General features: G+C 39.6%; 1 protein-coding gene across 1 annotated transcript in view; it reads left to right on the forward strand.

The window, feature by feature from the left end:
- Nucleotides 1-7,120: 7,120 nt before the first annotated feature.
- The window catches only part of ptn (pleiotrophin), a 58,872-nt gene continuing 47,870 nt past the window's right edge, over nt 7,121-18,122 (forward strand). Inside the window, exon 1 of the mRNA XM_085375979.1 lies at nt 7,121-7,207. The gene's annotated coding sequence lies outside the window, so the exon portion shown is untranslated. The remainder of the gene's footprint in view (nt 7,208-18,122) is intronic.

Below are 18,122 nucleotides of genomic sequence, written 5' to 3' on the forward strand. Positions count from 1 at the left end.
TCGGTGAGCCACTGTCAATATGTGACATATTGAAGTCGCATTTGAATTTGCGCTTGTTTTTTTGCTTTCACTTTGCAATCGTGCGAACTGTGTATAGAGAGCGACAGCACTGATCTGTGAGTGATGATAATTTGTGCACCAATTCCTCTGACATCGTCTTATTAATCGTTAGCTTACTATGCAAACATGACAAGTGAAATCTCCCGCAGCAAGCTTAAACATGTGAGAGGTTGATCGCGCAGAGAATCGCTGAGCTTATGTGAGTGCGTGTAAAAGCATTTCAGTTCTGCTGAGCCAAATAAGACAGGTCAGGGTGAAGAAGTGACAGCCAAAGAAAAGCTTACCACAAAACGGAGAAGTTATGACAAATGAGACTATAAGGCAAAAAGAAAGTGCAGCTTTATGGTTTCATGGACAAAAGAATTTCTGTGGCTGCAATATGATGAGCTAAATAACCAGGGCTGCACATAAGTGGTCCGCAGGTGCGCATTCGCTGTCAAAATAAAAAACACGCACAAGGGTTAGGGTTAAATTTAAAAACTGTACTTTTGAGTTAAAATATATATTTATAATTTTAATAAATGACAAATTAAAAATGCATGAACATTTTTTTGTATCGAAAAAACATCGAACCGTGACACCAAAGTATCGAACCGAACCGAACCGAACCGTGAATTTTGTGTATCGTTGCACCCCTACCGTTTAGATGTTGCTAAACTCTTTTGTGGCGTTCCCTTCATACTTTTGAGAGAATAAAAACAGAAAATCTACTCTTGGAGCATTCTAAAGACAATCTTCTTTTTCATAATTTTTTCCTTGATTGCCAGATCTCATTTAATCAAACAAGGGAAATGATATCATTTGTGAAGCTCCTTGTGGGTGACACTAAAGAGCAGCACACACTAAGTGGTGGACTGAAGGGAAAGCAAATGGATCAAATGTATTATTAATGAGCTGAATATGAGACGGCAGGAGTGGAATTATATATCTTTATCAGTGGGGAATGGGGGGGTATGAGTCATGCTAATTACGGACAATCAGTAGAGCTGGGGCTTGGGGCTGATGCAGAAATCCCCAATAGTGCAACACGAAGCTAAACATGTGACCCTGACAGAAAAAGAAAGCCAGAGTTAAAGGTTTATGTTTCATGTAAGTCCTCTAAGCGTATGATTCACTTAAAAAAAGTAGCAGTTTTCTTATTTTATGGATACATTATGATTAAATTTAAATGATTAAATTTAAATGAATATGTCGCCTGAAACAAGTGTGAAAGCAGCAATTTGTATTGGTAAATTACTATCAGCATCCTCAGTGGCTGAAAAAGTGAGTCAAATATAAAGTACCAAACATAGCAGTCACTTAAATGGTCACTTGAAGCAAACTCCAAAAGTGAGTGAAGCCCCATAGACTCCCACATTTAAGCAACTCATTCATTTAAATGTTACATGTGGTTGCTTAAATGGTGCATTGCTTGTAAAAAGGCTAATTTGATACTGGTATGCCAACACATGTGGGTGTAGCCAATTTCTGTCTGCTTGTCTTTACTTCAGCTGACAGGAGTGGCATCCGATGTGGTCTTCTGCTGCTGCATCCCATTCAAAGCTCCATGTGTTGTGTCTTCAGAGACCTTGGTTGTAATTAGTTGGGTTTTTTTGGGGTTACTGTTGCAGTCTGGCCATCCTCCTCAGATCTGTAACATCAACAACTTATTATCCCAAAGAGCAATACAACTCACTGGATAGTTTCTCTTTATGGGCCATCCTTTGTAGGCCCTAGAAATAGCTGTGTAGTAAAAATCTCAGCAGATCAGCAGTTTCTAATCAACTGTCTTCACCGCTGTGATACTGAACTTCATGTTTTCTTGACCACGTTTACCTTCTGAAATGTACTGAGTCCCTGTCATGTGATTGCCTCATCAAATATTCATATATAGCAAGTGTTTGTATATAGCTTGCTAAAAGGCTTTTAGCATTAGCTGGAGCTTAGTGACCTGCTCTCTTAATTTGTGGAAAACCAAATTGATGAGAGCCTTGATGCTGAAATTGAGGCTTCAAAAATTGGACTTTATAAGCTATGGTAAATGAGTGATATGAGTGATGTGAGTCTTAAAAGACATAATAAATTCCTCTGTTTCTTCTCTCTTTGTCAGCACAAATGAACGGTGGAGTAAAATACTCGGTAATAATAAAACTATGTGATACAATCGGGGAACACAACTTGCATCTTGATGCCATTTGGCCATGTGTACACTCAAGTGTTTAATCTGTGTATTATTGTAAAAATAAAAATAAAAAATCAATTCCTACATTACAAGTTTTTACCTAAATTTAGGCTATAGATGAGGACACATCTATCTTGGGCAGATGCACCAAGGATTCTAAAAGTTTCTTACTAACTAATCCATATTTTTGCGCCTGGCCTATTGCTTTCCAATTTCAGCATTTTTTTTTTAAACACAGCAACACTCTAAAGACTTTCGAAACAAGCCTTCAGTTGCTAGGCGAAAGGTGTTGAAACTCTTGCGATCGAGCGGCATGAAAATTTTAGCCCTCACCTTTTCACTTTTCATATCACCCTGAAAGAAGCTGCTTGGTCCAAGTGAAAGCAGATTTCAAGACTTGAGACTTGACTTGAGCGTGACTTGCATCAGAAAAAAAAATCTGTTATAGTCTTGAAATTGAGAGCTATGAGGCTCCCTGAAGACCTTACGTGAAAGCTGCCAATTTTAGGATGATAAAAATCTGTGAAAATAAATAAAACATGGAGAGGTAGATCTTGTAGGTATGTGCACTACGTATCTAACAGATGTGTTGTCATGTTTCAGTTTAATTTATGAAACATACTACCAAATTTTTTATTCAAAACGGCTTTACAATGATGGCAACTGGTCAGAATTAAATCAGCTGTTAAAAATATAGCAGTAAAGTTTGAAAGCTATAAAAACCAAACTATTTAACAGAATGACGAAGGACGGTAGGGTAAATTGAAATTGATTTAAATTTAAAGCTATTAAATTGATGCTGCAGAATGACAACCCAACTTTGAAAGGAAAATGTTCAAAGACTGTGAGTTTAATGATTTTTATTCAGAGACTGAAGTAATATTTAACTCTGACTCCTTTATTCATTCTTGATGTAAAGAACTCTGGTGAAAAGGCTTTGGGGCATATTTTAGTCACTAAGGTTATTTTTCCACCTATTTTTAATTCATAATGTTGAGCCTCACCATAGTAACTAATGGTTCTTGAATGTGCATAAAGACGATTAAAGTTGTAATTGTGCATTATAATCACATTGCCAATGACTGAATAGCACCTTGACAGCAGTCCCTGTCACTAAAATGGGTTATCTAATAATTATGACCTGGAGAGATGCTTTCATTTCGAGCTAAGAGGCATTTAATCTAGCACAGAAAGTGCCTGTGCCAGGTACTCAATCAATAACTCAAGCCTGGAAAAAAAGCCTTATAATGTGATATATAAGGCCATTCCTCTTTGCGGGGACTTTAGCGAGTATAGAGGCAGTCTGACATCAGTATTGTACACAGGGCATTGTGGACAGAACTAATGGGAGACTTTATTGATTGTGTGTGCTGTAATCTGTCAATCCAGACTTGTCCAGCTGTGGCAGGGTGCCGGGTTTGCTCTATAGGGTCATCTGCAGCCATCTGCTCTTCGAAACACACTCACTGTATTCACATCTTTTTACCACAACCCCTTCCAAAAGGATATATTGCTACAAATGAGAGCTGAAATTGATTTAACTGGAAATACGAGAGGAAGAGAGGAAAAGATAGAAATCAAGTGACTACATATCAGCTGTCAGACACTGTAGCTCTAAAGGCAATTCTCAGATTTAAACCTAATTCAAGTTGACCATTAAAAGTCACTGTTTATTCTATCTAGATTAGACTGCAAAATTGTACACTTTGCTGATTTGTTGGTCAGGTGATGATTTATTTTCAGCCATCCATTTAGCCATTTGTTGCTTCTTATGTGGCAGTCAAAGCAGAGATACCCAGATCTCCCTTTGCCTGTGCACCTCCCTCCTTCAGCTCTTCCTGGGTTACACCAAGGCCTTCCCAGCCACCCAAGATATGCAATCTCTCCAGCATGGTCTAAGTTTTCTCCAGGGTCTCCTCCAAATACCCAAAGTACCTCACCCAGGATGGATCCCAAACTACTGTCTGACTACTGACTACTGCTTTTGATGTGGAGTAGCCACCTCACACTGAGTCCCTCCTGAATTGCTGAGCTCCTCACTCTGTCTCCAAAGGAGAACCCGACCACACGCTGGAGGAAACTCACTTCCATCCCTCGTATTCATGGTGTATTTCTGGTCACTACCCAGCGCTTGTGAAAACACCTAAGGGTAGAAATGTAGATTGAGTGGTGAACTCATTAGATTTGTTTTCACACTGAAGTTTCTCTTGAGCTCTCTTTACTGCATAGACAATATGCAAAGACCAGTGAACAAGACACCCTTTACCCAGGGACGTAATTTCCAGGGGGTTATGAGCCCCCCAATAATCAGACCCAACCAAATAACCCCCAAATAAAATTATGATTTATCTTGCATAAATCGGCTGTTGATTTTCTTTACTCATTTCCGTTATTACCAGCAAAATAGTTGCATGTTTAATCATCTGGGAATTTACCCAGATTTATTTATTTATTTATTTAGATAGAGATCTTGACCCCCCCCCCCCCCAATGTTCAGCACAAAGTTACGCTGATGCCCTTACCTCTTGACAGTGCCAAGAAACTCTGTTAATACAAATTCTTAATAGGATTGGTAATTTTATGTTTGGGAATGAATGGATTAGCCTATTAGTCAAGTTACCTGTAACACATAATCAATTACTAATTACTGACTAAAAAATTTCATTCACTATATTACTGATAACATTAGGCTCCTCACTCTGGTGTTCTAGAACAAAAACAAACAAAATTGATCTATTGATTGAATTTAAATGTGTTAAGTGTAGTCTTAAATTGTAAATTTCCCATTTTTCTGTAGAGTGTATATAAAAGATCACCTACTGGTTAGTGAAGTCCTGTTGCTGCGCTCTAGCTGAATGTTTCCACCGTCACCATCTTGGTGTTTTAAAAATGGATGTGACAAAGGAAGCGTGGATTTGACTGACTGATACAGTAATGACTTGTTAATTACGCCCTTAATGGGCACCATAATTTACAAAATGAGCTTCATGTTTTAGTCAATAACATGTGACACTAGACATTGAGACCAAAATCTTGTCAGGAAAGTGTTAACTGAGGTCATAAATTAAAGGACCCTAAAGGGTCATTTTCCCATACACTTCTGCACAACAAGACTGGCTCCCCACTGTCTTTGATTTTTCCATTACTTACTGCTAGTACTATTGCAAGTTTATGATTAAATATTTGAAAAGCTGATGACATTAAATAGAAGGATTCGCTTTCACGTTCAGTGCTTTCAACACCATGACAGGTCCAGCATTACTGCACTTTCTGCACCAAATCTGTCAACTTTCCAGTTCTTTCCTCCCCCATTTTTGAACAATTCCCTCTGTGAATGGCCACTTTATTATATTTGTTGGTTTTGTGTATTCTCTACGATGGATACAGATGACTACATTTTGCCTGTAACCATAGATGGGGTTTGCCAGGGCCCCACCCTAGAGTCAGGCTTGGAGGAGGGGCTCATTGACGAGTGCCTGGTGGCTGGACCCACTCAAATCAGCCGCACTGGCAAGACCTCCTGTAGATGACCCAGCACTCTTAGGATGGGCCATAGAGGTCTGGTGCAATGTGGCTCAAGCAATTTGTTAAAACGTTCTAGTTGATAGTAAACAATGATGGTAAACCCCGCAGATGTTGCATCTGTTAAGAATCTCCACAATATCCCTGCTGGGAGCTAGTCAGACTACACTTAACACAACTTCACTAACCTGATAAATAAACACATCTAATAATGTACATTTTCTGAATTAGCACGTTAGCTTCTTTTTGGCCTTTCCCCCGCTAATATGTGGTAAAATAAAGAATTACTCCTATCTGAGCCAGCTTTTTGAGTCAGGATTATGCCGATATCTGATGCAAACACTGCATCAGCACAAGCCTCATTATGAGTACACTATCTGGATGCTGATCATGCTTTTCCACGTGAGCGCAGAATATCAAATACAAGAAGTATATTATGTGAACAAGTCTATGTCAGGCACAGCACTGCTACTTTTTAATGTTTTATATGCAAACTGCAACTTGATTAAATATAATAATTCAAAAAAATACTTAGTTGTCAACAGAGTTAAACCTTAAAAGTTGTATCCGGTTTAGTGTAAAGTTTAGACTTAGCAATTATCATTTAAAAGTCAGGCAACCACAATCCTAGCATAAGTAAAATAAAATAAAATGAACACACTGGAAAATTCCACATAAACAACAGTCAAGTGATTAAAGGTACTATTGTTTCAGAAAATATGTTATTTACCTGAAACAAAAGTTTTTTGTTTATTTGGAAACACTGGCCTATATAAAGCACTCAGAGACAAACCCAGAGCCCTACTGGTGTTTGCCAATATTCTATTGATTGCTTATGACTGACTTTTCCATAGATGAACACGATATTTTATGTAACTGTGTGGTTTGATGGGACTGCTGTTCTCAGCTTGCTCACTCTGTGGGCTCAACAGAGTCACACGCAGACGTATTTTATTGTAGCGTTAGCTCGCTCCTCCTGAATATCTGCCTCTCTGTTGGCATTTGTATCAGCGTCTCATTTCTCTTGCTTATACATATCTGTCCGTCTCTTTTTCCTCACAGCTTTTTCTCCTGGTCCCCATAGATCTCCCAAACACTTTGGCTCTTAACTGCTCTCTCCCCCTATCTCTTTCTCCCACACACTCATCCACCATCTTACGTCTTCTCTCTGGTGTCTCCATAAGTGCCAGGCCGTAGCGTCCCTGGAGTGACCTTGGGGGGTAATGAGCTCCTGATCACGAGTCAGGAATCCCGGCATTCAACACCCAACCCATCACCCTCCCCTCACCCCATGTAACAGACACACAAAAAAAGAAAAAAGTCTACACTGCTATCGAATGCTCAGCCCACAAAGACAAATAGTATTGGAGAGGCAGGGCAGCAGGGCAGAGGTGCAGATGAAAAGAGCCTGGAGAAACTATTGCTTTAAGCTCTGAAATACAACTACCAGACCTCCAAAACAAAGTAAGTGGATTCCTTTTCGGGGTCTACACTTATTGATATGTAGCTTTTGGGGGGTGATACAATGTTGAACTGATTAACAGAGCAGTAACTTGACGTTATCATTTGTATGATTTTTGGTCTTTCTGCTCACTCTGTATGTTTGGGATGGGATTTATATGGATTCAAGGACTGCTAGTATCCATCCAGCTTGTTTTCATATGGCTTTAAAACTTGGAATAAGTAAAGTTTTTGTAAAGTTGCAAAAAAAAAAAAAACTCAGCAAAAGTTTCTGCTCCAAGCACAACACTTTTGCAATTGTGCATTTTTCTGATATTTCGCCTTTTGGTAAAAAAAAACAAAAAAACCCCCAAACAAACAATAAAAAAAACAAACTTCTGTAGACATGGTCCTAATTGATTCTTTGTTGTTCTTCCCATTTTAAGCAGATTTTGTCTTGAGGCTGTTGATAGGAGATAATAAACATATGAAAATATAAAAGACTATTAAGCTTAAAATGCTGAGAATTATAACAGCAGATGGAAAAGTGGCTTGTAGACATACTGTGTAAACAATTGGAAAGACCCAGTAATCCAACAGCCATGGGCTACAGACTTTGCTGTTAAATCATTAACAGGCCCTCTTTCTCAGTGATTATACTTCAAACATCCATATGTTTTGTTTATTACTGCTATCAGCCAAATATGTGTTGGCCCAAATTAAGTCTGCCTGTGCGTGGGCACTGATTGAAGTGGGCTACTTTTTCCCAGGATGTCGTAATTTGGGTCAGGCCTGACTGGAATGACAAACCCAGAGCTGCTGTATTGTATCAGCACTAAGTGATCCAGAAGACCTTCTGCTTGCGTTGCCATGGCTTTCTTCAGCTCCGGTATAGCAACCCGAGTCAGACCAAACAGTGTTCCTCTCTGTCTTATGGGCATTCCTACTGTGGACAAAAGCTTTCTCTGGCTCATTCGTGCTCGAAATGAGGTGTCCGCTTCATTTCTTCAGAATCAACACATGGTGTGGTCCTAATGAAAGAGCAGGGGGAGATTAAACATGAAGTGGAGATGAGCTTGAGAAACCTGCTTTGGTCTGTAGGAAGTCAGAACACAATGTGGATTAAGCTGGATGATAGCCAGCAGGGGCAAACTCATAAAACTGCTTCATTTCTAAAAGAGTCCTGGCATTTTTTCTCCAAGATGGCCACTTGGAGGCCTTTAAGAGACATTTCACACATTCTGCCCTTTTTTCTTTTTTAAACGTTTGACCCCCAGACTTCACCACATGATGTCACCTATATGTCAATGTGTTTAAGCACAAAGCCAGTTCATTTCTTTCAGTATCCTTACAAATGCTTTGACGAGAAAGTTTTCCGTGAAGGAGCTGGAGCAATAAGGCATAGAATTACTCTGTTAGGGCCAGAGAAGTTCGCTCCAGGGGGGAGGGAACACTGTGAATGGAGCCAGTTCTCGTCTATAGGGCGCAAGTAAATGAGTGAGAGAGAGATGGAGAAAGAGGCTAGGGGGGTAAGGACATACACAAAGATCCTCACATTGAGTGACTGGTTTATTTTTGTGGGGTATGCACTGACCCCTAACATGTGGGATGTACAGAATGAGACTTGATGGGGTCCAGGGGCCCTACGGAGAAAGGGAGGAAAAGAAAGAAAGGGACTAGAAGAAAAGAGGAAAGGAAGGATGCCAGTAGAGAGGCCTGTCAAGGAACTGTCCTAACCATCAATCTCTAAAGACAATAGGCTAGAAGTAAAATCTGCAGTAAAGCAGAGCTGGAAAAAGCAATCATGTGACCCTTAAATGATTATTCTGGTGCCCACCTCTTGGAAGTAAATAAATCTGGTTAAAAAATCCTTCGTGTTTTAAAAAGTTAAACACGAACTATTAAATATTTCCAAAGGTTTGGTTATTACAAGTGGCAACAAAATAAATAAAAGCAGCAGAACTGAGGCATATTTGATTCACACTGCCTTATATGGGTAGCACTCTAGAACCACTGGACCCTACAGTTGACGCAAAGCAACCCATTACTCTGTTAAATTCTCCCTGCCCCTGTAGCAGTGATGAGATATTATCAACTTAGCCTCAAGATAAATTTTTTACCTCATCCTGTACTTTGGGTTCTCAGGCAAAAGTATTGGTTTGCTCACTATCAATCTTGCTGCTGACCACTCATTCTTTAATCCTTGATAGTTGCAATTTAGTGCATTTAAACATTTAAATATTTGATAAACTGACTGTTGGGGCTCTGTGTGCGGGCAGGCAGAGGTGAGGATCCAAATGCAGGACTCGTGGAGACTGAATTGTAACTGAAAACCAGAGCTTTATTGCTGGTGATGAACAAAACATTAACTGAACAATGAACGCTGAGAACGGAAACAAACAGGCACAATCTGAGGGTACAACACGTCACTGACACAACACGGGGCTAAAATACACTGAAGAAGTCATCAAGGAATTAGAGACAGAAGGGGAACACAGCTGGGAGGAATTAGACCTAACGAGACAGGGGGAGCGAAGCTAGAAACACTGACATAAGACATAACCCTTCAAAATAAAACAGGAAACAATTCACAAAGACACAGACTAAGAAACATGGACTTTACACAGAGGGAACACACGGGCAGAGAAGACTAAGCACAGAACTAAACCTAAACTAAACATGAGGGCATAAGAACAAAACCTAAGAACTAAACCCTAAACCAGAATAAACTGAAATGTAGATTTATAATAATTAAAACAGGATAACTAAAGAATCAGACATAAATCAGAATACAGAAGAATACCAAAAACATAAGAAACTGAAAATGCTGGGTCAAAGTGACACTGAGTAGAGAGCTCTTGCTATCACATTTCCTGAGTTTGTTGGTTGTTATAGCTTTTTTTCTGCAGTTGTGGCAATACAAAGTTACTGCAAAGAGCCCACCTTTTTGGTCTGTCGGGTTAATAATCAAGAGTGGAAATGCTGATGTTCTCACAGAGATGTCAAGCCAGCACCTCTTTCAATATAGGGAAGGGTGAGACAATCAAAGCTGTGTACAAAACCTCTAGGTTTGTAGGGGGGTTGGTCCCTGTTGTCTAAGGAAGCTCAATGAAAGCGCTATGAATGCTTTTTGTGGAAGAATTCAATTACACAAGCCAGTGTTTGTGTTTGTCCATAGTATAGAGGCATATTATGAATTTCTTGGTTTCTTTTTGATCACAAGCAAGTTTTATCATCTGATTTAAAAAGGTAAAACTTTCCATCTTGCTATTTGTACAGATTTTGAAGTTTTTCAGTGAACCTTTGTGGCCAGCCTCTTTCTCTGGCATGCTGTTGGTTTGATCTAGTATTTGATCCTCTGAGAGCTAATGAAAACCTGAGGCTTTCCACTATAATCAGTTGGCTCATTAGTGTTCCACTCAGTCACAGAGCCATCCACGCACACTTACACACATGCACAAATACAATCTCTCCCCAGGCCCCTCAGTCAATGACTAAAGGAAAATAGGGCAAAGGTCATATGGCTGGGTGTGAAATTCTGTACTTGCTGAGGAAGTAAACATGCAGCTGTGATGTAAGACTTAATTGGATGCATTTGTGCAGCTGTGCTAGCATTGCTGGTATTGTTTTTACCTTGTGAGCCATGTATTTATCCTCATAGCAAATCATGGCATGCACTGTCATAAAACACAATACAAATGTAATTTGAAGTGCTTTGGAAGGTGTTTTTTCACTTCCCTGACTGTCTGACAACAAATTGTGTAACCCAGCTTTGTCACAATCTTGTGAAGTCCTAAGCCAAATAGCACTCTTAGTTATGTTTGGTTGGCGGGAAAAACCAAAGCTCTGGGAGAAAATGCAAATTCACAGCCTTCACACCAATTCACACCTTGCTAGGGAATAAACCCCAAATCTGGTACTTACAACTGTAAGAATGTTTTTACGTGTGTGGCTGCTGCAGGTAAAGACAAGGAGCTCCAGAATTCAAGCTCGAGAAACGACGACTACCGGGAGTGCGCTGTACTGTCAGACAATAACATAGCCTAGCATCATTTCCCTCTGATTTTCTGTGCCCAACCAGATTGTTAGAGTGCCCCTACTCCAAGGCAACTTGGGTTCAACGTAAACATGAAACAGCCACTTCCCCGCTGTTTTAAAACCCCTGGTTTGCATTAGCCTCTGAAAGGGTCCAAAAATACAAACAAAACACACAACACCAACAAAATAATAAAAATAAAAGGAAGAAATTCTTCTCAGAGCGCTAAAAAAATGAGGATAGAACTGTATGAAACCCTCTTTTAAAGGCCAAGGGTCTCCAGATTACATGAATTCACTCTCCCCTCTAGAATTATTAACACTGTATCACAAACATAACACAATTTACAATGTTCACAAGGAAATAGTCCCAGTTTCTACTAGTCAGACCCCCCAAAATGGCCTTTGAATATGAAACCATATACAGTCTCTTCTTTGAAGGTGTAACTGTAGTGAGAAGGAGATAACTGCGGGGTTAAGCTGACCAGAGGTACAGGAGCTGGAGTGAGGAATCAAGTCTTGGGTTCAAAAAAGCAAAGAAAATAGAAACCATGCCTTTGTGTCTAGGTGAAAGTGCGCGGGAAAAATACTGGGCTATGAGAAGGCAGCGCTTTCACATACAGCTGAACGAAGGCGGATGAACAACCAGGATGTCATCTGGATGGCAGGGTAACCCGTTCACCGCTGACTCACTTTGTTCTCGCCGTCGAGTCCGAAGAATGTGCTCAAACTCAGACCAGCAATGGGCAACATTAAGTGAAGTCGCTAAAGCCCTCCAAGAGACATGTTAGCTTCCAGCGAGGCAGCTAGCCAGAAAAGCACAGCTAAGCTTGGGTCTCACTCCAACTCCCCATCACCACGCTGTCTCCTTCCACGATGGCCTGCAGCACCAAACGTTGTGGCTACACAAGCCAAGCTTCCCGCATGGAGCGAAACTCCATCTAAACTTGCTGCAGTCGCAACTTCTTTTTTGACTGACCTCTCGGATCTCCTTTTTTGTCTCAGTCAAACCGTGAGACGTGGGAGACAGCTACTTCTCGGCGCCACACAAACACACACACCAGAGCGTGTACGTGGGTTCTCTATCTTTTTTGGGGTTTTCTTGCCTTACTCAGACAAGCCCCTTGAGGCACTATAAGGTGGCCCCTGACAATTTACATACATGTGCCCTTACATGTGTTTTGACCCAACTGTAATTCATAAAACAATGCAAAAGTAAGAAACTAAACTATATCTTCATTTTAGCAATTAAGTAATGACTCAAACAGGTTAAATATTTCAAGCAGTGTGCAAGATTGAAACCTTGAACAGATGTACTATATGTTTAGCAAATGTCATGTAGGGAATACAGTTCCTGAGGGTGCTCCCTCACTCAAGGTTTTTGTGTGTACAGGCCTTAGAGTGTGAAGCACAGGGGAATGGGTAGTGTTTGTATTCCTCTAATAAACTGAAGGATGATCTTGTCTCTCAGCACGAAGGGAAAGCTTGAAACTCAGGATTTTACAATAAACAGCAATACTTTAGTTGTAGTTACCACAAAGCTAATGTCAAAAGCACATTTATAACATCTAGATAATAGCACCAGTTTAGTAGTAATTCCTTGGAGACTGTGTCATTTTTTAATAATTAAAATCTGGTTATTCTGCAAATCTTTCTCTGTTGATAATAGGTACGGCAGAAATAAAAGTAAGCCGCATCACTAACTTTCTCTCCAGTACAGAACCTTGCTTAATGGCTCACAAAACCCTAAGGGGGCTATTAAATAACATAGAGCCAATACGTTGGCAAAGTTCCACCTAAATGCTATAATGTAAAGGCTCAATCAATGGAATCTCATTTTATTTAGAATGATTTTTTAGCTGCTTTGAAGCCAGAAGTAGATTTGCCAAGAGAGTTATTAGCGATATTATAATCGCTCCTATAGTGAGAATTTGATCCTTGCAAGCCATAAACTATGAAAGGGTATAAAATGAAGAAAACAAAAATCTGATATGGATGGGAGCAGGTTGCTCTTATGCGCAGGGATGCAGGAATTTGTTGTTCAACATCATGTGACCAGTGATGTTGAATGGAAAGTTAAATTGATTGTGAGCATCACTGTGGAACACCGTCTGCCACTTAGTTTCTCTATCCCAGTCGCACTGCTAATTGGATTGCTAATGGCAATGATGCACAGAGGTTAGACTCTTCTCTGATTAGAATGGTTTGCATTGTTTATTGTGAAATCTAACCACATTACCAGTGCTGTGATCACATGAAAGGGAGCCAGTTTTGTAAAATATATAATTCTCTTGAACTGACTCAATAAAATTATGTGTTCTTTTTTATGTGGATTTTTTTATTAGGCCAAATAGTGGTTACTTGGCTGCTTGAAGGGCAAAATTGTCAATACTTAACATAAAAATAATTTTAAACTGTTTATATAGTCTTCTCATGCCAAAGGGGGTTTCTAATCCTTGGCTAAATCTCAGCAGGTTTTAATCAGGCCCAGTGGAGAGTTTCTGCAGCTCTGGGATGTCTTTGTATTCTTACCTCAGGGTGCCACATTCTAGAGAAAGTATGTTTTGGAAAGTTAAATGCCTGTGATGGAAGGGGAGGGGATTAGATAGGCCCATGGTTACAAACACTGAGGATGGCTTTATGTCCACCTACCAATAAGTGATTAGATAGCAGGATCAGTAGGGGTGGAGGTGTTGTTACTTGCTCTATGTTAGTTTCTTACATCGTTGTTAATTTGAACAGAATTAAGCATCTTGAATACTTTTCTCAGGAGTTTCTTTCCACAAAGAGGCAATGGGAGATGGAGGAGTGAGAGGAAAGAGTAGAGTGGGATGGAATCTGGAGAAATCGAGAGAGGCGAGAGAATCATTAGTCATATCCATTAGTATTCCATCCACAGCTTGTGCTGTGAGACAGCCGGTCTGTCCAAACAAACAACCGGCAGAGGGGGGATGCCTCATTATAACTTCCCCCCTTTCTTCTCACCCGGAGTTCACATTCCATCTGACCATAAACACTAGGCCAGGGCTGTGACCTTGCCCTCTTTCTCCACTGGAGTTTAGAGATGTTAGTGGGGCTAGTAAAGCAACAATTCACATGCTGTTCAGTACATGATGATGACAGTGCAGTACAAGGCTGCATCCTGTAAGAAGAAAGCAAAAACACAGTCTGAATTCCTGTTCTTTACCTCTTGGAGCAATTTAGCTTAGCGGCCTCTACAGCCTGATGCATTTATGGAAAGGATATCTTGAGACGTCTACTCCTTTCACCTATCTTTCCCAGTACTGTATCTAGACTTCACAGGTCCCAAAGGGAGCCCTGACTCTCAAGGGGCATGTAAACCTCTTGTGCTTGATGTACAGGGGCACTGAGAGGATATTTGCAGAAGACAGAATTGCTGCAAATACCTGCAAACAAAAAAATCAAATACAATACCTACGTAAAACATTCAGAGCCATATGGCAGGGGAATATAATTACCCAACAGATGGCATTTTTGTTTTTAACCCATTTGTGTCCACACTGGAATTTCATATAGAACTTGAGTCAGCCACAAATCCATTTAAATAGGTATAAAAATATTCATGGAAATCCCCCCAGTTATTCAGTGTAAAAACAATTAACAAACAAACTTAAGTAAGTCGAGTGGGAGAACATCCCTATTTTGCAGTGGATCATCATTATACATTAACTAAGAGTTGACCACTGTTTCTTCACTTTACAGAAACAAAAATGAAAGAGCAAATGTTCTTTTAACAACTTTTCTCATGAAATAACTCAAAAGGGGTGAGGGGAGAGGCAACCCGACTTATGCATACATATAAAACATAGACAACAGTAGCCCTCAATGGAACTGTAAATGTGAAGATTTAAAAATTAAAAGCTCTCACCAGTCCACAAATACTCTGAAAGCATCGATGGGATGCTGGAACAAGATGAATGCCAGCTCTGCAACAGCATAATCTAAATCATCAGCTGCAAATATCCCTGTTCCAGACATCACTGGACACATTTGGAGGTCTGACATCGGAGCTGTTTTGGCAGTGTGAGGGAATGTACATAATTTTGGTACATAATTCTAGTTGTTGCTGGTAATTGTATGTTTACCAGTGAATCATTAATCATCAATCACTTATCAAGAACTGTAGCAATTATCACGATTACAAAATTTAAAAAAATTATTTAAAAAAACATTTTAGAGGAGTGACATTAATTTTTAAAATTTCTACAACAGGGTATGTCAGTGTTACCAGTTCAGTCACCATGAACAGTGATTTAATTTTTTTTTTTGAGAATAAGGTATATCTCACTCAGAACACCTCTTCTCTTGTGCTTGGCAGCAAGATTGATGGTGGCCAAGTGCAGCAAACCAGACTATAAATAAAAATAAACCTGCACGTTAGAGATCCAGAGATGTTTATAAAGAAGCACCTGGCTTTAGGGTTAATTCTCCCCCTTTCTCTCTGTGTTTGTGTGTACTCATAAACCTATCTCAGTGAGGACCAGCATGCATTTATTGCCAATGAAATGAGGACATTTTTGAAAATAGAGGACCTAACTTTTCCAATTTGCTTAAAAAAAAAGCAGTTTGAGGGTTACGATGTGGTTTAACAGTCAAAGTTGGAATTGCGACATGGAGTTGTATATCAGATGCTTAATGCTCTTTCATTCAATGCTAATTCATTTTTTTATATATTAAGCTATAAAGCTTTGGTTTAATGTAAATCTGATATGTGTACATGTTATATTGAATGTGAACTTCTTTTGTTATTAGACTTGCATTTTAAATTTGCCTTGAACAATGGATATCCACTAACTGAGCTTCATACTTTATTGAGATTTTTAAAGTAAAGATTGTTAAACAAATCCACAGAATTGAGCTTAGTTGTCACTGGACCCTAGCTGGCCACTTGTGCATAATCAAGAAACATGTAGAGTTGTACTGCAGAGCCCGAGAACTTGACCCTAAGAATTACATTACAGCACCCTTTTTTGCAAGTCAATTTCTGAACCTCTGGCATTTGCCATTTGTACTTTGAAAAGTTCAGTTATGTACCCGAGTGACCTTTAAACATAATCATCAGAGAATATGGAGAAAATTAGACTACTGCCTTAATTTGAAAGGCCAATTTTCCATACACTGCAGTTATCGCTCATGCTTGGCTTGGGGATGCTACAGGCAACCAAACAGAGGAGCAAGTCACTGCCATGACAAGGACATGAACCTTCACTGGCTACAAACAACCTAACAGCCACACTAGCGGGAATTCAACCGGGTGTGTCTGCAGCGTGAATGAACCCCCCACCTCAACCCCGAACTCCATATTTGCATTCCTTAATTACTTAAAGTCATTACTTAAAATGCCTCTGAAAACAGTGATGTTTAATCTGCCATTGCAAACCAAAATGAATTAGTATACATTCGTTTTGTTCTTTTGTATGAAATTACACTTTTGGTGACTTTTTTTATATACAAAGATAAGAGAATTAGATGAAAATTTGCTGGTGCATGAAATTCTCATTTAACTTTCCCGTTTCTACATTTATTTATTTGATAATGTTGTGTTTCTCAAAAAATAGAAATAAATAAACTAACTACTTGCCAAATATTTCTATTTTTATTATAGAAACTTGTCATTTATGTATTATTTCGCTGTATAAGCTCTGCAGAGACAACAACCTCTTACTGAATAATCTGCATGTCAGTTTTGGCCACTCGTTTAAAGACAGGGTCAAACCACCTCGACTGCAATGGCTTACTTAGCAGATGTTAAAGAAAAAGAGTCCTAGCAGTAGTCCCACCACACTCCATTCATACACAAGGACTTGATGGCTTTTCTGACTGCTGCAATGCTTGGTGGCAAGTTGAAAGGTTATGTTTAATGCTCTGGGCTGTGACTGAAGGCAAGAGCCGCTCTCTCCCACCATGCAAACTCCTCTGACTCCCCTGCTCACCTCTTAACCCTACACCCATCCCACAGCCAAACAGAGCCTGTGTCACAGAAGGGCTGCTGGTATTTGCACAGCAGCTCTGAGTTGTGTTTTCACTTTGAATAGGAATGATTGGATCTGTCCATGCAGCAAAATGGGCTCCCTTATTTATTTGTAAATTGTGTCACATATAGCATTGCTGCATTTATGGTTTGGTAAATAGAGCTGTAGCAAATACTATTTTCTGCAGATGAATGTAGACAATGACACTGGTGGGCACACAGAAAATCTGGCGCATTGCATTCCTGATGGATGGAAATAGCTTACTGCAGAAGCGGGTTGATGGTGAATAGGATGGATCTGTGAGCTGAACTTTAGTAAACACTGCATTGTATGTGTGAGCAAAAAGACTAAATGACTTTGGCAGGAAAATGGATAGCATTTTTAAAGGAGTAGAAATTGTATACATTTTCATTCCTTATTATCATAAAGTCCATGCCATTACTATGACTATAGATGTATGAACTTTCTTTAATATATGTGGACTATTAGTACACTGGGTTGGATAGTGTTGTAAACAACACTAAGACAGTAAATGACCTGAACTGAATGCTTTTCTTTTCAAGAATATTCTGTCACATAGAAACCTGTTTAGTTAAAGACTTTGTGATGAACTTTAGTGACATTCAGTTGGCTGAACCATCAATGGAGTGGTACACAAACAAGCTCCCACCGATTTTATTGTGGAATATATTAGGCGGTGTGGATGCTGCGTATTGAATTCCTATCATCCTCTCCAGCTAACGTCAGAGTACCTCAGGCGGTGGATATCTGTGATGCTGCACGTGCCCCCCTTGATGCCTATCCCAAGTGGTGGCATTTAACCTGTAAACATGATTATTTCTGCTGCCATTTTAATATGATGGTCTTTGGGAACTAACTCGCTTTGCGTGCAAGTACAACTGACCATTCAA

This window comes from Diplotaxodon limnothrissa, linkage group LG17 (assembly GCF_057381915.1).
Source record: "Diplotaxodon limnothrissa isolate DT_005_m linkage group LG17, D_limnothrissa_male_GT1.1, whole genome shotgun sequence".
Classification (NCBI taxonomy): domain Eukaryota; kingdom Metazoa; phylum Chordata; class Actinopteri; order Cichliformes; family Cichlidae; genus Diplotaxodon; species Diplotaxodon limnothrissa.